General features: G+C 36.6%; 1 protein-coding gene across 18 annotated transcripts in view; it reads right to left on the reverse strand.

The window, feature by feature from the left end:
- ANKS1B (ankyrin repeat and sterile alpha motif domain containing 1B) overlaps positions 1-23157 on the reverse strand; it is a 1065991-nt gene that overhangs the window by 522612 nt on the left and 520222 nt on the right. The gene's annotated exons all lie outside the window — the stretch shown is intronic.

Genomic DNA, 23157 nt, shown 5'->3' on the forward strand with positions numbered 1-23157 from the left:
AGGCAGCGGGAAGTCACTGAACAGTTCCAAGCAGTAGAATGAATGCTTTAGATGGGGAAGAAATTGAAGGCTAAAGGCCAAGTTAGAAGGTTACTGCAGTAATTGAGGCAAGAGGTAATAAGAATCTGATGATTCTGAGAACAGGAATAGAAGCAGGTGCATAATTATAAGCACAGTTTCATTACTCATTTTAGGATGGCACAATTTTATACATAAATCAGATTTTTATAAATGTCTCCATTTTCACATCTTAATATAGCTTTTACTTTTGCTCCAATCACTGGGTGAGATGCTTTTAAAGTTTTTTGGGTCTCCATTCTACAAAAGCTCTTGTTGACTTAGCTCTAAGTCCATAGTTCAGCTCTAAATGGGAATTGCACACACCAAGTTACCCAAACTCAGAATCATAATCTTGTTACAGACTTGTTCCCAATCTGTCTCTTTTTGTTGTTTCCCAGCCCTGATTATGTTTTTAGGGAGGCTTCTTGGTTATTCCTTACTCACCATCAAGAAAACGTCCCTCCCTTTTCTAAGTTCCAGCCCCTTTCTGCTCCCACTGTTTTATTTACACTTCAGAATCACTGATTCCACTAGACTACAGGGAGGTCAAAGTCACATTTCCAGTTCCCAGTTTCTTTAAAACAGTGTGAGTTATAGGGAAGGTACAACTCGATCACAACTTCATACACATGACAGCTCAACCACTGCCAGACTTAGCTTTCATATGATTTGGGGCTATGGAGCTTTTTGTTGGTGTTAGATTATTCTGAATTCCTTCTGAAAGTTTTTACAAGTGTTTTAGTTTCACAATATAGAATATTTATAACCTGAGTCAAGCATCATGCTTGGTCTGACTTCCAAAATATACAATTTCAAATGGCCATTTTCTCCATTAAAAAAAAAATGTGTGTGTGTGTGTGTGTGTGTGTGTGTGTGTGTGTGTGTGTGTTTAAAAAGATAGGATGAATTACTATATTCTGTTTCCTGTCTATCAATTTTCCCAATGTGACAATTTGCCTTCTGGCCTGATTGTTCTACTCTTTCTAATTCAAGACCCAATAGACTTAGAAAATGATTAGAAACATTCACACTGTAATATTAACACTTGCAAAATCCCACTGTTCTTATCTGAGCTTTTCATTTCTGTTAAGATGCTCAGCCAGAGTGGAAGCTGCCCACACAATACTTGTATGAAAATTATACTTGCTCAATAATATTCATATCTCCACCCACTTTTGAGTGGAACAGAGCAAGCATTACGATATGCATGTGCACATTTGCATGAAAATATACCTTACACAAATTCAGGTTTGCGTGCCCAATTTCAAATGCATATCCCCAGAGAAATGCACATTTAGAAAAAGCATAAATTCTCAATGTCCAGACATTTTCCTCCCCAGAAGGTGATTTTTTCCCCTAAAAGGGAAAGATAATGATAGCCTTAATTTATGTAGTACTTTTTTTCCATTCTTCTCTATAAAAAATAGAAGTGGGGTGTTTTATGGGCAGCTTAAAAAAAGCATAAATTCTTTCTTCTTTAACATATAGATCATAAAGTGTCCCTGAAGACTGGTTCTTTAGGCAAATTCTAGAATAAAGTGGAATTTGTCAATATATTCTTTCTTTCATTATAGTCTTTCCTTTTCTTAAAGTTACCCCAATTCCTTGCCAACTCCATAGCTTACAGCCTCCTTTGATGATCTCCCAGACTATTCTTGCCATTCCCCATCCCATAGCATGACATTTTTAATTCAAAAAAAGAGGCTCACATAATCCTGTGCAGTGCTCACAACAGTCTTGTAATTCTGTAAGCTAAGAGAACAGATACTGTTAGACCCATTTCACCAAAGATTTTCTACTTCTAGCAGCTCTAATTTCTTTTTACTCTTTACCTCTTATAGTTGTATTTCTTTCATTTTCTTATTAATAATTTCTTGCTTTTTCTAAACTAATTTTTTACATCTCTTCAGGCTTTTAAAAATATCTGTTAGAAAGTGTTCCATGACATTAATTTATCCAAAATGAATCAGGTTTTGGTTGTTGATTTTGTAGGCTGTACTTCTTAGTTTTATGTATTCTTTTTCTTAGTGTATTTTTGAATTTTGGTTTTCAGGCACCCATTCTCCTACTGCCTGCTTTTCTGCCAACCCTGACTTTTAAGAGTAAGCTTGGATCCTATCTCCAGTTTTGTATAGAACACTTTCAGTCCCTTTGCCATACAAACTGAACTACTGGATCAGAGTCAGAGCCCCCAGTTCTCAAACCTGTGTACTACTTGGATTTCTATTCCATTTATGGTTCACTACAATGTTTACCTCATTTTTCAACTTGCCCTTGTCTTTTTGATTTTTAGTCTTATACTTTATTACTCATTGGTATGTACTGTGAACTCATAGGGCCATCTTGACCAGAAGCTGATGGTATTCTCACTTTAAAGATAGAAGTGAACTGAAAGAGACTTACTACCTTGCCCCCAGTTGCAAACCTAACTAATGGTATAGTCTAGGTTCCAATTCAAGTTTTTCATTTGGCCTTGATAATCAAAATTTATTTCATTTTACAGAGAGCTGCTCTCAATGAACTGCTGATCAGCTAGTGTAAAACAAGAAAGCACATGACTTAGAGTCAGAAGACCTGTATTCAAGTTCTGATTAGGCCAATTATTACTCTCTCTTGGCTTTTGTTTGCATATAATGGCAATATTACCAAATGCCAAGCAGAGTTGTCATGAGATTAGTGCATATGAGAATGTTTTTAAAAAATGAAAGGACAATACAAATGGAGACATATTAGTAGCTAAAAGACTTGCCTTTTTAAAAGACATATAACTAATATGTGTTTATTTCTTAGAAATAATAAAATATGGATGAAAATGAAGAAAAAATAATACAATAAAGCAATATATTCCTCCAGATTTATCTCTATTTATATTTTTAAGTAGCAGCTTAATTGAGCACTTGTCAAACTTTACCTATACCTATGTGTACCTGTTAATCAATTAAGAAACTCACTCCTCAAGGAATGTGAGGAAGCGTATTGATACAAAATCAGAGAAAGTAATATCAATGTAGTATTGGCTGTCTTAGTTTGATTTGCTACAGTCTTTACATTTCAATCCCAAGGACAAATCTTCCATTTATATTTAATCTTTTGAACAAACTATTAGTGACTAGATCTTCCAGATTTCATTGCTGCAGCATACAAAACCTCATTTAGCTATTTGAAACAGAAATGAGTTTATTCTAGGAATTAAGTAACTCACAGAATCTTTGGGGAACTAGAGAGTCAAGCTTGGAGTTTCACAATCAGAAATAAGGCACCTAGGGTTAAAGCCAACAGAAGTAGTAGTCACTACTCACACTTCTTGACCATTCTAGAAGACCTACTCATTGATGTCACCCATGAGGATCAGTACCTAAGCCTAGATTTAAGACGTTTCACTGGAATGGTCCCAGAAGAACTAGACATCTGTACTACCATGCTTGTCACATGTGGCTTCTGCCTTTTCAACTCCCTTCTGCCTCCAACTTTCTCAGTGGACCCAAGTTCCAAGCAGAACTTACCTTCAAGGGAATCTAAAAATGAAGTTTTTTCATTTTGGTTTTTTTTTTTTCAGGCTCTATGTTAGGAAAGAGAGATGTAATGGAACCAAAATGGGTAAAGTCATCTGAATTATCTGCCACAGATTGGTACTATAATCCCCCCATTTAACAGATGAGGAAACTAGGCCTTAGGGAGATTATGTTCTTTGCTTAATGATAAGCAGTTTATATGGGAAGAAGGCTAGGATTTCAACCGAGGCATTCTGATGCAACATATGCCTTTCTAGCCAATATGATGTTTAATAATTATATGTTTACATGACTTCTTCCCTAATAGGGTATGAGTTTCTAAGGAGCAAGGTTTCTTTCTGATTCACTATTTTTCAGTATCAAACAGTGGGTGCCATTATTCCTTCATTCATTCAACAACTTTTTATTGAATAACTACTATGTTCCAGGCATTCTTCTAGGGACTTGGGAACATAGGGTGAGCAAAACAGGTCTGGTTTCTGATTCCATGAATAGTGTTTAGTAGGACAGAGTCATTAGATAAAAAATTACACATTAATTAAACACAAATTACATGTAATATGACAGAAAGATATATGGAAGTAAGAGCATTTAAATGAGGGGAATGAATTAAGCTAAATTTGGAGAGCAGGCAAAGAAAGTTTTCTCTAAGGAAGTGCTTAAATTATAGAGACTTATAAGATGGGTAGGTATCAGCCAGAGTAAGGGACATGTTGGGGAAGACAGTACTGTAGACATACTGAAGTAGGTTAGGGAAAATTAAGTAGCCAGAGTAGCAAACTGCCCTAAACTCATTAGAATATACTGATAGTCCACCTTAACACTTTAGAATTAATCACTTTTGTGCACACTGTGGATTCTATAAGGAGAATAGTAGAATGGACCCAATTATCTAACACCTGAAAATAAAATGGTAAAACTAACAGAATAATTTAGTATCATTAAAATGAAACAGATGGTTTTTTCTCCTCTTTGTATAGCCTTTGAGACAATATTTTGTCTTGATGGTTATACAAAAATCTTTAGAACTTTGCTGAAAGTTTCTTTTCAAACAATGGGTAATGCAAAAAATGCTTACCTTAAGAATACTACAGGGAGGAGCCAAGATGGCAGAACAGCATGGAAGTCTTTTTGCATCTCGCACCCATGAAATACAGCCAGATCAACATTTAAACCATCATACACACCTAGAAAACTGATTTGAGGATTAACACAACAATCTGCACAACCTGAACCACAGAACTCAGCAGGTACATGGCACGGAGAGGTGAACTGGGGGAGAGAGAAGCTACAGAGGTCAGGGAGCTGTTTTTGCTTGTGGAGAGAGGACACAGATGGCGGGGGGGGGGGGCGGAAGGATGGGAATAGCACCCCCCCTAAAAGCAGCTGGAGAGAAAGTGGAAAAGTGGAAACAGCTGCAGGGACTGAACTAAAAAGGGAGAAAGAAGACAGTTTAAATTCCATTAAGACTCTATAAACAGGGGGAGCACAGAGTCTGAAACTCTGTAGCTCAATATCTGGCAGTGCTCTGGTGGGAAGGGCGAATCCCCAGGAGCAGAGTAGGGTCCGGGAGGTCCTCAGGCCACACAGGGAGAAGTGGTTTCACCGTTGGAAGGACATTTAGTGGAGGCTGTGCAGCCACCCAGTCCCAGAAGACCCCAGAGAAAAACCACATTTGCTGGTGCTGGAACAAGGTCATTAACGGTGAAGCCTGGTGCCAGATGTGTGTTGTGATTTTCCATAATCTTTGAAACACCATTGCTACATGATCACGTGATCTTTTTGGGGGGCGGGTTGGCACCCAGCCACAGTCTCTGGGCATCAGTAGCAGCATGGTCCCCCGAACATTCCTGGGTGCAGCCAGGACCTGGCCATTGCTCAGTGAGAACCTCCCCCAGAGGATCTGAGTGGGTCAAAGCTGCAGTCCCTCAGAAGTGAAGGGTCAGGAAACACAGCTGCATCTGAGATAAAACTCAGGAGGGAGGGGCCACCTGGCAACTGACAGCTTGGTCGCAGACAGTGTAAAAGCAGGGAGTGGATGGAAGCCAGAGACAAAGGACAGGTGCATGATTGCTGGTTGGGGAGAGCACAGAGTTCTGATACTAGAGACTGGGTAGCTGGGTGACGCCATTTTCACCCCTCCTGCACATGTGCATACACACCTACAGTACCACAACAATGCACCCTCGGAAGCTAAGTGGCGCCATCTGGTGGAGAATGGAGTCATTACACTAAGCCCCGCCAAACAGGGCCAACCTTGCTCTTCAGGAACACCACAAATCTCTCTACCTGCTTAGTTTGCAGACTATAAAGTGCTTCATAATTTGACTTCTAGGGGAAAATGATGTAATTTCAATTGTATTTCAGTCTGTTCATTGGTCCATCTACTCAATTTTCTTTTTTTTTCTTTCTTTTTCATTTCTTTTCTTTTTCTTGAATACAGAAAGAAAAAAATTTATTTTTATTTTCAATTTTTATTAAAAATATTTTTTATTTTTTTCTACTATATTTTTTATTTTTTTTGTAAATTTTTAAAATTCTATTTTACTTACCACTTCATTTTATTCTATTTCATTGTATTCATTTTCTCAAATTTTCAAATGTTTTCTTTATTTTTCATGTTTTTCTTTTTTTATCTTCTCTTCCCCGCCTTTCTTCTCTAATATATCAAGCTCCTTTCAGTAACCAGACCAAAACACACCTAGGATCTAGCATCATTTATTTGATTTCTTTGTGTGTGTTGTTTTTAATTTTTTTAATTTTAATTTTTTTTACCTTATTAATTCATTTTCTTCCTTCAAAAGGATGAAACAAAGGAATTAACCCCAAAAGAAAGAGCAGGAAGAAATGACAGCCAGGGACTTACAACACAGATACAAGCAAGATATCTGAACCAGTATTTAGAATCATGGTAATAAGAATACTAGCTTGGGTTGAAAATAGATTAGAATCCCTTTCTGTGGAGATAAAAGAAGTAAAAGCTAGTCAGGATGAAATAAAAAATGGCATAACTGAGTTGCAATCTTGAATGGTTGCCACAGCAGCCAGGATGGATGAGGCAGGGCAGTGAATCAATATAGAGGGCAAACTTATGGAGAATAATGAAGCAGGAAAAAAGAGGGAGACCAAGGCAAAAAAAAAAAGCACGATTTAAGAATTAGAGAAATCAGTGACTCATTAAAAAGGAACAACATCAGAATCATAGGGCTCCCAGAAGATGAAGAGAGAGAATAAGGAGTAGAAGTGTTATGCGACCAAATCATAGCAGAAAATGTTCCTAACCTGGGGAAAGACACAGACATCAAAATCCAGAAAGCACAGAGGACTCCCATAAGATTCAACAAAAACTGACCACCAACAAGGCATATTATAGTCTAATTCACAAAATACTCAGGCAAGGAAAGAATTATGAAAGCAGCAAGGGAGAAACAGTCCTTAACCTACATGGGAAGACAGACCAGCTTTGCAGCAGACCTATCCACAGAAACTTGGCAGGCCAGAAAGGAGTGGCAGTGATATATTCAATATCAGAAAAATACACAGCCAAGAATTCTTTATCCAGCAAGGCTGTCATTCAAAATAGAAGGAGAGATTAAAAATTTCCCAGACAAAGAAAAATTAAAGGAGTTCATGACCACTAAACCTGCACTGCAAGAAATTTAAGGGGGAGTCTCTGAGGGGAGAAAAGACGAAAAAAAAAAAAAAAAGACCAAAAGCAACAAAGACTAGAAAGGACCAGAGAACACAGAAACTCCAATTCTACAAGAAACATAATGGCAATAAATTCATATCCTTCAGTACTCACTCTAAATGTCAATGGATTAATGATCTGATCAAAAGACATAGAGTAACAGAATGGATAAGAAAACAAGATCCATCTATATGCTGTTTACAAAAGACCCACTTTAGACCTAAAGACACCTTCAGGTTGAAAGTAAGGGGATGGAGAACCATCTATCATGCTAATGGTCAACAAAAGAAAGCTGGAGTAGCCATCCTTATATCAGACAATCTAGACTTTAAAATAAAGGCTGTAACAAGAGATGAAGAAAGGCATTACATCATCATTACGGAGTCTATCCACCAAGACGACCTAACAATTGTAAACATTTATGTGCCAAATGTAGAAGCACCCAAATATATAAATCAATTAATCACAAACATAAAGAAACTCATTGATAATAATACCATTATAGTAGCGGAATTCAACATCCCACTTACAACAATGCACAGATCATCTAAACAGAAAATCAACAAGGAAACTGGCTTTGAATGACACACTGTACCAGATGGACTTAACAGATATATTCAGAACATTTCATCCTAAAGCAGTGTAATATACATTCTTCTCCAGTGCACATGGAACATCCTTCAGAATAGACCACATACTGGGACACAAATCAGCCCTCAACAAGTACAAAAAGTACAATAAGGACAAAAAGATCAAGATCATACCATGCATATTTTCAGACCACAAGTTTCTATGAAATTCAAAGTCAACCACCAGAAAAAAATTGTAAAGATAACAAATACTTGGAGACTAAAGAACATCCTACTAAAGAATGAATGAGCTAACCAAAAAGTTAAAGAGGAAATTAAAAAGTACATGAAAACCAATGAAAATGATAACACCACAGCCCAAAACCTCTGGAACGCAGAAAAGGTGGTCATAAGAGGGAAGTATATAGCAATCCAGGCCTTCCCAAAGAAGGAAGGTCTCAGATACACAACCTAACCTTACACCTTAAAAAGCTGGAAAAAGAACAGCAAATAAAACCCCAAACCAGCAGAAGACGGGAAATAATAAAGATTAGAGCAGAAACCAATGCTATCAAAACCAAAAAAATAGTAGTAGAACAGATCAATGAAACCAGAAGCTCGTTCTTTGAAAGAATAAACAAAATTGATAAACCTCTAGCCAGTTCAATCAAAAAGAAAAAGGAAAGGACCCAAATAAATAAAATCAAGAATGAAAGGGGAGAGATCACAACCAACACAGCAGAAATAAAAACAATAATAAGAGAATATGATAAGCAATTGTATGCCAATAAAATGGGCAATCTGGAAGAAATGGACAAATTCCTAGAAATATATACACTACCAAACTGAAACAGGAAGAAATAGAAATTTGAACAGTCTCATAACCAGTAAATAAATTGAATTAGTAATCAAAAATCTCCCAAAAAACAAGAGTCCAGGGCCAGATGGCTTTCCAGGGGAATTCTACCAAACATTTAAGGAAGAGTTAACACCTATTCTCTTGAAACTGTTCCAAAAAATAGAAATGGAAAGAAAATTTCCAAACTCTTTCTATGAAGCCAGCATTACCTTGATTCCAAAACCAAAGATCCCACTAAAGAGGAGAACTATACACCAATTTCCCTGATGAAAATGGATGCAAAAATCCACAAGATATTAGCCAATCAGATCAACTATACATTAAAAAAATTATTCACTACGACCAAGTGGGATTTATAGCTGGGACGCAGGGCTGATTCAATATCTGCAAAACAATCAATGTGATTCATCACATCCATAAAAGAAAGGACAAGAACCACATGATCCTCGCAATAAATGCAGACAAAGCATTTGACAAAATACAGCATCCTTTCTTGATAAAAACCCTTAAGAAAGTAGGGATAGAAGGATCATACCTCGAGATCATAAAAGCCATATATGAAAGACCCCACACTAATATCATCTTCAATGGGGAAAAACTGAGAGCTTTCCCCCTAAGGTCAGTGACAAGACAGGGATGTCCACTCCCGACACCGTTATTCAACATAGTATTGGAAAATTAGCCTTAGCAATCAGACAACACAAAGAAATAAAGGCATCAAAATTGGCCAGGAGGAGATCAAACTTTCCCTTTTCACAGTTGACATGATACTCTATATGGGAATCCCAAAAGAGTCCATCAAAAAACTTCTAGAACTGGGGCACCTGGGTGGCTCAGTCGGTTAAGTGTCCGACTTCGGCTCAGGTCATGATCTTGTGGTTCACAAGTTCAAGCCCCGTGTCGGGCTGTGTGCTGACAGCTCGGAGCCTGGAGCCGGCTTCCGATTCTGTATCTCCCTCTCTCTCTGACCCTCCCCCCATTCATGCTCTGTCTCTCTCTGTCTCAAAAATAAATAAATAAATAAATACATACATACATACATACATACATACTAAAAAATAAAAATAAAAATAAATAAAAAATAAAAAATAAAAAATAAATAAATAAATAAATATTAAAAAAAAAAAACTTCTGGAACTGACCCATGAATTCATTAAAGTTGCAGGACATAAAATGAATGCAAGAAATCAGTTGCATTCCTATACACCAATAATGAAGCAATAGAAAGAGAAATCAAGGAATTGATCCCATTTACAATTGTACTAAAAAACATAAAATACCTAGGAATAAATCTAACCAAAGAGGTGAAAAATCTATACACTGAAAACTATAGAAAGCTTATGAAAGAAATTGAAGATGACACAAAAAAATGGAAAAAGATTCCATGCTCCTGGATAGGAAGAACAAATATTGTTAAAATGTCAATACTACCCAAATAAATCTACATATTCAATGCAATCCCTATCAAAATAACACCAGCATTCTTCACAGAGCTAGAACAAATAATCCTAAAATTTGTAGGGAACCAGAAAAGACCCCAAATAGCCAAAGCAATCTTGAAAAAGAAAACTAAAGCAGGAGGCATCACAGTACCTTCAAAGACTTCAAGCTGTACTACAAAGCTGTAATCATCAAGACAGTATGGTACTGGCACAAGAACAGACACTCAGATCAATGGAACAAAATAGAGAACCCAGAAATGAACCCATAAACGTTATGGCCAACTAATCTTTGACAAAGCGGGAAAGAATATCCAATGGAATAAAGACAGTCTCTTCAGCAAGTGGTGCTGGGAAAACTGAACAGCGACATGCAGAAGAATGAACCTGGACCACTTTCTTACACCAGACACAAAAATAAACTCAAAATGGATGAAAGACCTCAATGTAAGACAGGAAGCCATCAAAATCCTTGAGGAGAAATCAGGCAAAAACCTCTTTGACCTTGGCCGCAGCAACTTCTTACTCAACACGTCTCCAGAGGCAAGGGAAACAAAAGCAAAAATGAACTATTGGCACCTCATCAAAATAAAAATCTTCTGCACAGAGAAGGAAACAATCAGCAAAACTAAAAAGGCAACTGACAGAATGGGAGAAGACATTTGCAAATGACATATCAGATAAAGGGTTAGTATCCAAAATGTATAACTTATCAAACTCAACACCCAAAAAACAAATAATCCAGTGAAGAAATGGATAAAAGACATGAATAGACACTTCTCCAAGGAAGACATCCAGATGGCCAACTGACACATGAAAAAAAATGCTCAATATCACTTATCATCAGGGAGATCAAATCAAAACCACAATGAGATACCACCTCACACCTGTCAGAATGGCTAACATTAACAACTCAGGCAACAACAGATGTTGGTGAGGATGTGGAGAAAGAGGATCTCTTTTGCATTGCTGGTGGGAATGCAAACTGGTGCAGCCACTCTGGAAAACTGTATGGAGGTTCCTCAAAAAATTAAAAATAGAACTACCCTATGACCCAGCAATTGCACTACTAGGTATTTATCCAATGGTTCCAGGTATGCTGTTTCAAAGGGGCACAGGCAGCCCAATGTTTATAGCAGCACTATCAACAATAGCCAAAATATGGAAAGAGCCCAAATGTCCATCAATGGATGAATGGATAAAGAAGATGTGGTATTTAGGGGTGCCTGGGTGGCTCAGTCAGTTGGGCGTCCGACTTCGGCTAAAGTCATGATCTTGCAGTTCATGGGTTAGAGCCCCAAGTTGGCTCTTTGCTGACAGCTCAGAGCCTGGAGACTGCTTCGGATTCTGTGTCTCCTTCTCTCTCTCTGCCCCTCCCCTGCTCATGCTCTGTCTCTGTCTCTCAACAATAAATAAATGTTAAAAAATTAAATTAAAAAAAGATGTGGTATAATAATACAATGGAGTATTACTCGGTAATAAAAAAAAATGAATTCTTGCCATTTGCAACTACGTGGATGTGACTAGAGGGTATTATGCTAAGTGAAATTAGTCAGTCAGAGACAAATATATGACTTCACTCACATGAGGACCTTAAGATACAAAACAGATGAATGTAAGGGAAGTAATGCAAAAATAATATAAAAACAGGGAGGGGGAAAATATAAGAGACAAATATGGAGAACAAACAGAGGTCACTGGAGTGGTTGTGGGAGGGAGGATGGGCTAAATGGGTAAGGGGCATTAAGGAATCTACTCCTGAAATCATTGTTGCACTATATGCTAACTAACTTGGATGTTAAATTAAAACAATAAATTAAATTAAAAAACAGACAAACCTATATCTGAATTTCTGCCCTGCCCCTTACTGCTTTGTGAATTTGAATAAAATATTTAACTTAAAAAAAGAATACTGTGATTTCTCTTTAATATATTTTTAATCAAATAAAAAAATCAAAATGACCTATTTCTGTTCAGAAAAAAATGCAATTGCATTTCATGTTTTTAAAGTTCTTATTTAAATTCCAGTTAGTTAACATGCAGTGTAATATTAGTTTCAGGTGTACAATATAGTGATTCAATACTTTCATACAACACCCAGTGCTCATCACAAGTGCACTCCTTAATCCCCATCTTGTATTTCACTCATCCCCCCGACTCACCTCCCTTCTGGTAACCATCAGTGTGTTTTGTATAGTTAAGAGTCTGTTTCTTGGTTTGCTTCTCTCTCTCTCTCTCTCTCCCCCAGCTTCTCTCCCTCTCTTTCTCTCTTTCCTCTGTGTTCTTTTATTTTGTTTCTTAAATTCCACATATGAGTGAAATCATATAGTATTTGTCTTTCTCTGACTGACTTACCTCATATATTTCATTTCTTAATACAGGAAGAGTCCTTAAAATTATTCTACCAATATCTAATACAAGTTTTCAAACTTTCAGAGCTTTACCTTGTTATATATTTCAAAGTAATGTCTAAAATTATAGATGTGTATCTTTTAAGTCTATAAATGAAACACCTGGCTCTTCAAACACATTCAGTGAGCAGGAATGGAAAATTAAACAGCCTTTGAGACTCTTCAAGAATATATTCAGTATCTCATGATTCATAATTGTTTTAAATGGATGGTTGGGGCACCTGGGTGGTTCAGTTGGTTAAGCGTCTGTCATGATCTCGTGGTCCGTGAGTTTGAGCCCCGCATCGTGCTCTGTGCTGACAGCTGAGAGCCCGGAGCCTGCTTCAGATTCTGTGTCTCCCTCTGTCTCTGCCCCTCTCCCTTTCATGTTATCTCTCTCAAAAATAAATAAACATTTAAAAAAAATGGATGGTTTATTTCTCTATTATTTGAAATTTGTTATCATAGACATATATTTGAACCTCAAACAGTGTCCTTGACATTTATGAAAAAGCCTTAAAGTTACTTTTCCTTTTCTCATTGGCTTCTCTCCCAGGTCAATGGACAAAATGTTAAGACCTCTACTGTAAGGCTATTCCTTTTATCTGTCCTCTGAATCTCATTGCTTTCTGCCTATTTTGGATTTTACTTACTCAATTATCACTCTCTTCTCAGCATCTGCAACCTTTCCCTCTAAAGTAGTTCTTTCCTCTCAGCATATAATCATGTTCAATTCTCTCCCATGGTAAAAATAGACAAATCAAATCATAAAATAGCCCCTCAAATATGTCTCCTCTGATCTATAATACTTGTTTTCTCTTTTCCTTCACATCCAAGATTTTTAAAGATTAGTTGTTGTTTCCTAGCATCCCTCAACTAAAGTGTGGCTTCTGCTCCTGTGCTCCAATGAAGCTGCCTCTGAAAGCATCACTAGTGACTGCTTTGTTGCCATACTCAGTGGGCACTTTTGAGGTTTTTTGGAGTTAACCTCTAGGCAGCATTTGATATTATTAATCAGATACTTCTGTAAGTTGATGGCATCATGAGGAGGAACAAGCCACGTTCCCAGACTTACCACATAGAAGCGTGCCCACCTTACACTCAATTGAACTATTATGTGTGCAAGAAATAAATTTATGTGGTATTAAGCCACTAGGATTTACGAATTGTTATAGCACCTAGCATTATTGCCTGACAAACACATGGGTCTTAGTAGGTTATTCCTTATCTGGTCTCCCCAATTAGTCTCAACTGTCTCTCCATGAACTCTGTGGTCCAGCTACAGAAAACACTTTACATGCATGCGTGTGTGTGTGTGTGTGTGTGTGTGCATGCCCTATTGCCCATACTATTCTTAATTCCTTTTTCCATATTATCTGTTGACATACTTACTCTTTTAGCCTTACAGCATCCGAGAAAGTTTTCCCGTTCCTGACAAGCATATTTATTCCCATTGCACCTCATATACCCGCTGCTATGGGATAATGTTTATATCTCCCCAAAATTCGTATATTAAACGTATGCCCCAATGCGATGGTATGTGGAGGTAGAACCTTTGGGAGGTGTGTTGTGAGGATAGAGTCTTCATGAGTGAAATTAGTGTCCTTTTAATAAAGATCCCAGAAAGCTCCTTCATCCCTTCTGCCATGAAGACATAGCACTAAGATTGCCATCTATGAACCAGGAAAAGGACCCTCACCAGATGCTGAATCTGCTGGACCTTGATCTTAGAGTTCTCAGGCTCTAGCACTGTGAGAAAAAAATTTGTTTCTAAGCCCCAACAAGTTACATTTTTATAGTAGTCTGAGCTGACTAAGACATCCCTCCATTGTAGCATTCATAACATTGTATCAAAGTTGTTTGAGAGTAGACACCATGTATTTTAGGCAGCATTCCCACCACCTGTAACAATATCTGCCACTTGATAAGGTTCTTGGGTTTGTGGAATATAGGAATTATAAGAATTGAAGGTATGCTTTGTTAAATAAAGTTCAAAGGATAAAATACTGGACCCATAAATGAAATTTTACATGAACATTAGATTCTGGCAAAGAAGAAAACACCTGTAATCTCATTTAAAGGAAATAAAATATAAAGCTATTTAAGGTTTATAACTTTCTAAACAGTAAACTCTTACCTACCACTGTTTTTAAAGATTAGTATGGGCAACAGCTACATGATTATATATCCTTTGTATCTAATTTTTTTAGAGGTGATTTTCTATGCACAAAAATAATACTTGCATATGATCAGTCACATTTTTTTTTTGTATTCCAGTTGTACTAATATTTTAATTAGCTATAAGCAATAGGAAAGAGATTTATCTAGTCTGCTCTGGAAGTGCTAATATGATTTTAAAAAAACAACTAAGAGCACTAATTTTGTTGTCAATTTCATATCCTTATAATTACCTCTTAAATAGGTGGCACTTTTCTCATGGTAATCATTGCTGTTTTCAAATTGCTTAAAAAGAAGAAAAGCATTTAAGCTAATTCTTAGAACAGATAAAACTGTTTATTTTGACACTTGTCAGCTATGGACCATGTCCTTTCCAATTCTGAAAAGGACAACCTGGAAACTTATGCATTAAGAACAAATAATTTAATAATTTTAGGGGTGACTAAAAATGAAACCACTTTTAGGTGTCAGATAAGATGATCCTAATTCCTCTTCTCTCAAAGGTACTGGCCAGTGACACTGGTTGGGGTATTATCGAATGGTTACTGTGCCAGTGGCTCAGTAAAGCAGTCTGAAGAGTCAGATGGGTAAGATCTAGGAGCTTGAGGAATAACTCCTTTCTTCCTCTCTAGATTTCTCTACAACTGAACACTTGATAACAGGAGGGAATGTAGGAAATGTTTTAGAAGAGGTAATATTAATTGGAAAGTAGACAAAACCGTTTAGCAAGTGGGTTGTAATGCAAGAAATAGCTTGGAGGAACAATGGAAAGTGATGTTAGTATAGTTAAAGGTTCAAGTTGCTAAATATATAGAAAAAGAACAGAAGAATATAAAGATTCCAAACTCTGTCAGAAGGAATCATGGAATTTGAAGAGTATAAAAGACTTTAAAGAGACAGCATTTTAGCTAAACCCTTTCATTTTAAAGAGAAGGAAACTGACCTTTAAAAAGGTTAAATCACTTGACCCAGGTTGCACAGAGAGTTAGTGAAAATAGTGTCTGTGGGTTCCTACAGTGGGGATGGGGAAGAACATATAAGGGAAGAAAGGAAGTGGGTCTCTTTTCATTCTGATCCAAAAACGCAAATCCTTTAAAAAGGTATGCAGACCTTAAAAAAAAATCTGGCATTACCTGCAGAGCTGAACCAAATGGTTAGTATCCAGGCTAGGCCAGAAAAATGTACTTTGTGAAATTTCTTTTTGTGTATGGATAAACCTTCATTAAATTAGTTCATGCTTGCTTTTAAATTATTTCACACCTGTCTTAATCACTGGGTAGAAATGGCTTCATGAAGTGTTATATAAAGTTTGTAAAATCGGCTGAGAGCCTCACTGGGCTGAGAGATTTTTTCCGACTGACTTGGATAACTCATGCTACATAATTCAATTTTAAAACATGGGTATGTTCTTAAAATGTTATTGAGAAGTAATACTTAAAACAAAAGCATAAATGAGAATGAACTAAACATCAAGCATTATGGTGAATATCTGAAAGGAAAAATCTTTACTCAGACAGTGAAATACTGAAAGACTTCAGAAAAACTACACAGACTTGAGTCCTGCCATAAGCACTTTCTTGCAGCCACCAAAAAGTCAGCTTTGTCTTTAATGAATGTGATGAAACTTGCTTTCTTATTTTCATTATCTCTTGTAATCTGTGTTGCATATAATAAAAAGGATAGATTATCAAAAAATCAAGATATCTTGAGATGCCACTCCCATCGGGCAAAAGACTCAGCTGGAAATAAAAATCACACTATAACAATCTTAGAGAGATCTCCAAAGTCTACTAATTATTCACTTAAAAGATTAAGCATCTAGAGATTATTCGAGTTCGCCAACCATCAATGGCATTTTTGTTTTGTATATTGGTCCCCTAAACTTTTCCTGATGTATATGAAGGGTATTTCTGTTAAGAATCTAGATTTTTTCTAAATATTTAATGTATAGAGTATTACAGCTACAGCAAAAGATTCTCAATAATTCTTAAAAACTTACTTTATGAGGCATTTATGTGAAGGGTAGGGTTGACCCTGTAATTTGCTTTATAATTCAACTGTAAATTGACTCCCACTCCCACACAGGGGTCTTATCCTCTTAAGTTCAGTGTATACAAAACAGAACCACACTACCCAAGCCCAGGTTACCTTCTCCTAACTGGAATCTTTGCTTCTCTTCAGTATAAATCTTACAAGGATATTAGACAAATCTCATTTGAGGCAGCATGGAGTGATGTAGTCTTTAGAGTCAGATATATGTGGGCGAAATGCTTGCTTTACTCCATTTTATTGTGAACTCTTAGATGAATTTATTTCCCTTAAGTCTGTTTCCTTATCTGCAAAACTGAGATAATACCAATCTCATAAACTTACAAAGAGTAAATGCATGTACTGCCTATAAAAATCCTGGCATATGGTAGCACACAATAAGTGGTAGTGCCTGTTACTATTATCATCTTATATTACACTGCTTTCTCATGTCACTTCATACTCAAAAACCTATGAGTCCCTCTGGCCAGATAAAATTAAATTTAATCTCTTCTGTTATGCTTTTTAATGCTTTCTATATTCTGGCCCAATTTCATCTCCTCTCCCAGGATTCCAGAGCATAAACCATACCTCTGGTCAGCCTAGTTTCCTTTTGGTCTCTCATTCAGCATGTCAGTTTCGGGATGTTGTCACTGTTCTTTTCCTTCACTTTGCTTGCTATGTCCTCCTTCCTATGCCAGGACCTGCCATTCCTTAAGTTTCACTTCGTGTCCCATCCATTTCCTCTGTAGAACAGTCCCTTGATGACAGTAGTCTACTGCTTTCTTCTCTAGCTCCCAGGGCCAGCTGTCAAAGGAACTGGGAACTTGGTGGCATTTGTCTCTAAAGTACTCTCCTTTTCCCTATCAGAGACTGTCTTCTTTCTGTGTCATACTACCACTTCAGGCATCCATCAACTAGAAGACCACTATTTGAAAACCAAAATAATTTTCTTTTCCATTGAGGTTCCTAGGATTATAGTCCAATGAAAAGATGTATTTATGTTTATGTAGACTATCTTGATTTCAGCTAAGCTCCTTATTGACACATGGGTTTCTCCTCTGCCTCATGTAAGATAAAAGAAGTATCTCACAAATCTTATGAACTAGATAGTAATATAAGTCATATAATAGCATAATGCGAAATACTTTATCAGGAATATATTAATAAATGATTCTATACTACCAGGAAGGAAATCTTTGGTTATGCCACAGGGGTCTGATGTGAGCCACAGACCCTTTCCTGTTCATTAGGGACATCATGAAGTAATACAGCAATTCTCAAATACAGATTCCTGGGTTCTACTCCAGATCTGATGAATCAGACATTTTTGGGTTAAAGCCTAGGAAACATCTAATTTCTTCTCATGTGACTTCTGATGCACTATTAACCATAAATATAACAGGAAAGCATGTGTTTCAAAATAAAAGATCTAGATTTAAAGTCTGTCTGTTTCATTCTACATGATGTAAAACTTCTCAGAGCCTCAGTATTTCTTCATGGTGAGTATTAAGTAAGGTGATAAATGTACAGTGTCTGGCACATAATAGGTACTTGTCAAATAGGAGCCACTTCTCTCTAATTTGGATGAATACCCAAAAGAAATGCTTATCAAATTCATGGTTGTGACAATACTGGGAAGGAGAGTTAATGCGACAAATGCCAAAATGACCTTAAGTCCTGGACCACTGGGCCAAACACCCACAGTATTAACATGGATAAAATCAGACAGTGGGCTTTGGTTGCAAAATCAACTGCACAAGTAGAAGATAGGGGGCCTGTGAGGTAACAACATTGTACAGGAAAAACCCACAAAACTTTTGTTTCTGTTGACTTCAAATTGAATGAAAGAGAAGTATGTGATTCAAATAATCTGGGATAGAGAATTAAGAAGTTGGGAGGAGGGGTGCCTGGGTGGTTCAGTCAGTTAAGTACCCGACTTTGGCTCAGGTCACAATCTTGTGGTTTGTGAGCTCAATCCCCACATCGAGCTCTGCACTGACATTGTGGAGGCTGCTTGGGATTCTCTCCTTCCCTCTTTCTTTGCCCCTGTCTTGCTCTCTCCCTCTCTCTCTTAAAATAAATAAATAAACTTTTTGTATATACATATATATATATATATATATGTATATATATATACACACATATATATATATACATATATATACACACATATATATATGTATACATATGTGTATATATATATATATACACATATATATATATATATATGAAATTGGGAGGAAACCAAATAAAGACTCCACTAAACAACAGAGCTATAGGCCAATATCTCAGATGAACAGAGATGCAAAAGTCCTCAACAAAATACTCGCAAACTGAATTCAACAATACATTAAAAAAATCATTTACCATGATCAAGGGGGATTTTTTACTGAGATGTAAGCATGGTTAAATATTTGCAAATCAATCCATGTGATAAATCACAGTAGTAAGAGAAAGGATAGGAACGATATGATCATTTTAATAGACACAGAAGCATTTGACAAAGTACAACATCCATTCATGATTAAAACCCTCAACAAAGTAGGGCTTAGAGGGAATATAACTCAACATAATAAAGGCCATACATGAAAAGCCCACAGCTAATATCATCCTCAATGGGAAAACACTAAGAGCTTTTCTCCTAAGGTCAGGAACAAAACAAGGATGTCCACTGTCATCACTTTTATTCAACATAGTACCAGAAGTCCTAGTCACAGCAATCAGACAACAAAAAGAAATAAAAGGAATTTGAGGTGCCTGGGTGGCTCAGTTGCTTAAGCATCTGACTTCAGCTCAGGTCATGATCTCATGGTTTGTGGGTTCGAGCCCTGCATCAGGCTCTGTGCAGACAGTTCAGAGCCTGGAATCTGCTTTGGATTCTGTGTCTTGCCCTCTCTCTCCCCTCCCCTGCTCATGCTGTCTCTCTCTCTCTCTCTCTCTCAAAAAACAATTTTTTAAAAAAGAAATAAAATGAATACAAATTGGTAATGAAGAAGTAAAACTCCCTATTTGCTGATGACATGATACTAAATATATAAAACCCAAAGTCTCCACCAAAAAACTGCTAGAACTAATAAATGAATTCAGTAAAGTTGTGGGATACAAAGTCACTGTACGGAAGTCTGTTGCATTTCTATACACCAATAATGAAGCAGCAGAAAGAGAAATAAGGAATCAATCTCATTTATAACTGCATAAAAAATAGTAAGATACTTAAGAATAAATCTAACTGAAGAAGTGAAAGATCTGTACTCTGAAAACTATAAACAATGATGAAAGAAATTAAAAATGACACAAAACAATGGAAAGACATTCCATGCTCATGGATTGTAAGAACAAATATCCTTAAAATGTTTACACCTCCCAAAGTAATCTATACATTTAATGTAATCCCTACCAAAACACCAATATTTTTTCACAGAAATAGAACAAACAATTCTAAAATGTGTATGGAACCACAAAAGACCCCAAATAGTCAAAACAATCTTGAAAAAGCAAAGCAAAGCTTGGGGCATCACAATTTTGGACTTTAAGTTATATTACAAAGCTGCAGTAATCAAAACAGTATGGTACTGGCTCAAAAATAGCCACATAGAACAACAGAATGGCATAGAAAACCCTAAAATCATGATTACATGGTCAAGTGATCTTCAACAAAGCAAGCAAGAAAGGGACAGTCTCTTCAACAAATGGTGTTAGGAACATTGGACAGCAACCCACAAAAGCAAGAAACTGGATCACTTTATTACATCATACATAAAAATAAATTCAAAATGGATTAAAGACCTAAATGTGAGACCTGAAACCATAAAAGTCCTAGAAGAGAACACAGGCAGTAACCTCCTTGACATCAGCCTTAGCAACGTTTTTCCTAGATATGCCTCCTGAGGCAAGGGAAGCAAAAGCAAAAATAAACTATTGGGACTACATTAAAATAAAAAGCTGCTGCACAGCAAATGAAACAATCTACAAAACTAAAAGAAACCTACTGAATGGGAGAAGATATTTGCAAATGTGTTGTCCAATAAAGGGTTAGTATCTAAAATCTATAAAGAACTTATCAAACTCAACACACACACACACACACAAAATAAGCCAATTAAAAAATAGGCAGAAGACATGAAAAGGCATTTTTCCAAAGAAGACATACAGATGGCCAACAGACACATGAAAAGGCATTCATCATCACGTTGCATCAGGAAAATGCAAATCAAAACTACAATGAGATATCACCTCATACCCGTCAGAATGGCTAAAATCAACAACACAAGAATCACAACAGGTAAGGATGTTGAGAAAAGGGAATATTCTAACTGTTGGTGGAATGCAAACTGGTGCAGCCACTCTGGAGAACAGTATAGAGGTTCCTCACAAAGTTAAAAGTAGAACTACCCTACAATCCAGCAATTACACTACTGGATATTTACCCAAAGATTTAAAAACATTAATTCAAAGGGATACATGCACCTCTATGTTTATAGCAGTGTTATCTACAATAGCCAAGATAGGGGAGCAGCCCAAGTGCCCATCGATTAAAACAGAATGAAATCTTGCCATTTGCATGGACATGGATGGAGCTAGAGAATATAACACTAAATGAAGTAAGTCAGTCAAAGACATACAGATACCATATGGTTTCACTCATACAGAATTTACGAAACAAAACAAATGAGCGAAGGGGGGAAAAAGAAAAAGAGAGACAAATGAAGAAACAAACTCTTAATTATAGAGAACTAATTCATGGTTACTAGAGGGAAACGGATTGGGGGGATGCATTAAGTAGATAATGGGGATTAAGAAGTGTGCTTGTGATGAGCACCAGGTGATGCATGGAATTACTGAATCATTATATTGTACACATGAAACTAATATAACACTGTATGTTAACTAGCTGGAATTAAAATAAAACTTAAAAAAAAGAAGTTGGGAGATGTAAGATATAATCTTTATGTCTTCCACCACTCCTAGTACAGTTTCTTTATAGAAAAAAACCTCAAAGGCATTTTGAACAAATAAATAACAATGGGTGATGCCAATAAAAGGTCAATATGATCTTTGGCTGTATTAATTACCAATAGTATATTTTTAATATTATTGTGTGCACATTCCGTGCAATGTAATATGTTAACTGTTTCATATATATTTTTCCTTTAATTGATAAACATTTTATCTCAAAATCCTTGCAAATAATCACTTCTTTGAATCCCCAATTTTAAACCTAGGCCATATGAAGCCTAATCCAGTGGAATTTCTACATTATCACAATAACTCCCATGAAGTAAGGTAAATGTGCTTCAGGTTTCATAATTGGTAACTGCAGATTAGGATAGTGCTAGAATTATTTCCTTAGTTTTTATGTAAATTTCTCTGTGTAATTCATTTCAATAATTACTTCAGATCTGCATTTGCAATTTTATTTATTTATTTCTCTTGTGGCAAATTTATTCCTTAACAAAAGTTCAGCTTCATTCTGTTCTTTTTAGTTTCCTTTAAATAAAAGGTGAGTAATACTAATTTGAGAGAATCATATTCAGAATTAGATAAGCACCACTGCCCTGCAAAAAAGGAGCTCACTTTTGTTTGCTTGGTATTCCGATTTGGTGGACTCTGCATGGAGATTTTATTTCTCATTTGCATATATCATTTTGTCTTCTGATAGTTTCTTCCCTCTAATACTTTGTTTGCTAATAGCTCTGTTTTCATGCTGCTTACCATTGCAGAAGAAAATATTTTTCTTTAATACCTTGTATTTCCTCCCTCCGTGCTTAAGAGGTATTTACCCAGCTTACACCATGTACTTGCTCCTTTGGAATTTTATACACTCTGTGGAGACTTTCTTTATATCTCCTTTTCCATACTTGTATAATTATGGTTCTTGACTTTTGTGATAAATATGCCCCTTGTGGGGCGCCTGGGTGGCTCAGTCGGTTGGGCGTCCGGCTTCGGCTCAGGTCATGATCTCGCGGTCCGTGAGTTCGAGCCCCGCGTAGGGCTCTGTGCTGACAGCTCAGAGCCTGGAGCCTGTTTCAGATTCTGTGTCTCCCTCTCTCTCTGACTTTCCCCCATTCATACTCTGTCTCTCTCTGTCTCAAAAATGAATAAACGTTAAAAAAAATATGCCCCTTGCAATGTTTTAGTGATATCCTTCACCTGTTTTTTAGCGAAAAGAGGAAAATGAAAATTACAATAAAATTATCAAAATTTACAAAATCCAGGTGAATCAGTCACGGTCCAATCAGAAGACAGAAACTATACAGTAATCTGAAAATGAAAAGTTTAATATATAAAGATTTGTTGTAACAGGGGATTGGCATATTGTAGGACTGGCTAGTGAAGAGTAAAAGGAAATCTAAAGAATGCAGGAATTGCAAACATAAGGGGCAGCCACTGTAGTCTATGGCTGAGATGGAATACCCAAGGCTGATCCA

Source organism: Panthera tigris, chromosome B4, assembly GCF_018350195.1.
Source record: "Panthera tigris isolate Pti1 chromosome B4, P.tigris_Pti1_mat1.1, whole genome shotgun sequence".
Classification (NCBI taxonomy): Eukaryota; Metazoa; Chordata; class Mammalia; order Carnivora; family Felidae; genus Panthera; species Panthera tigris.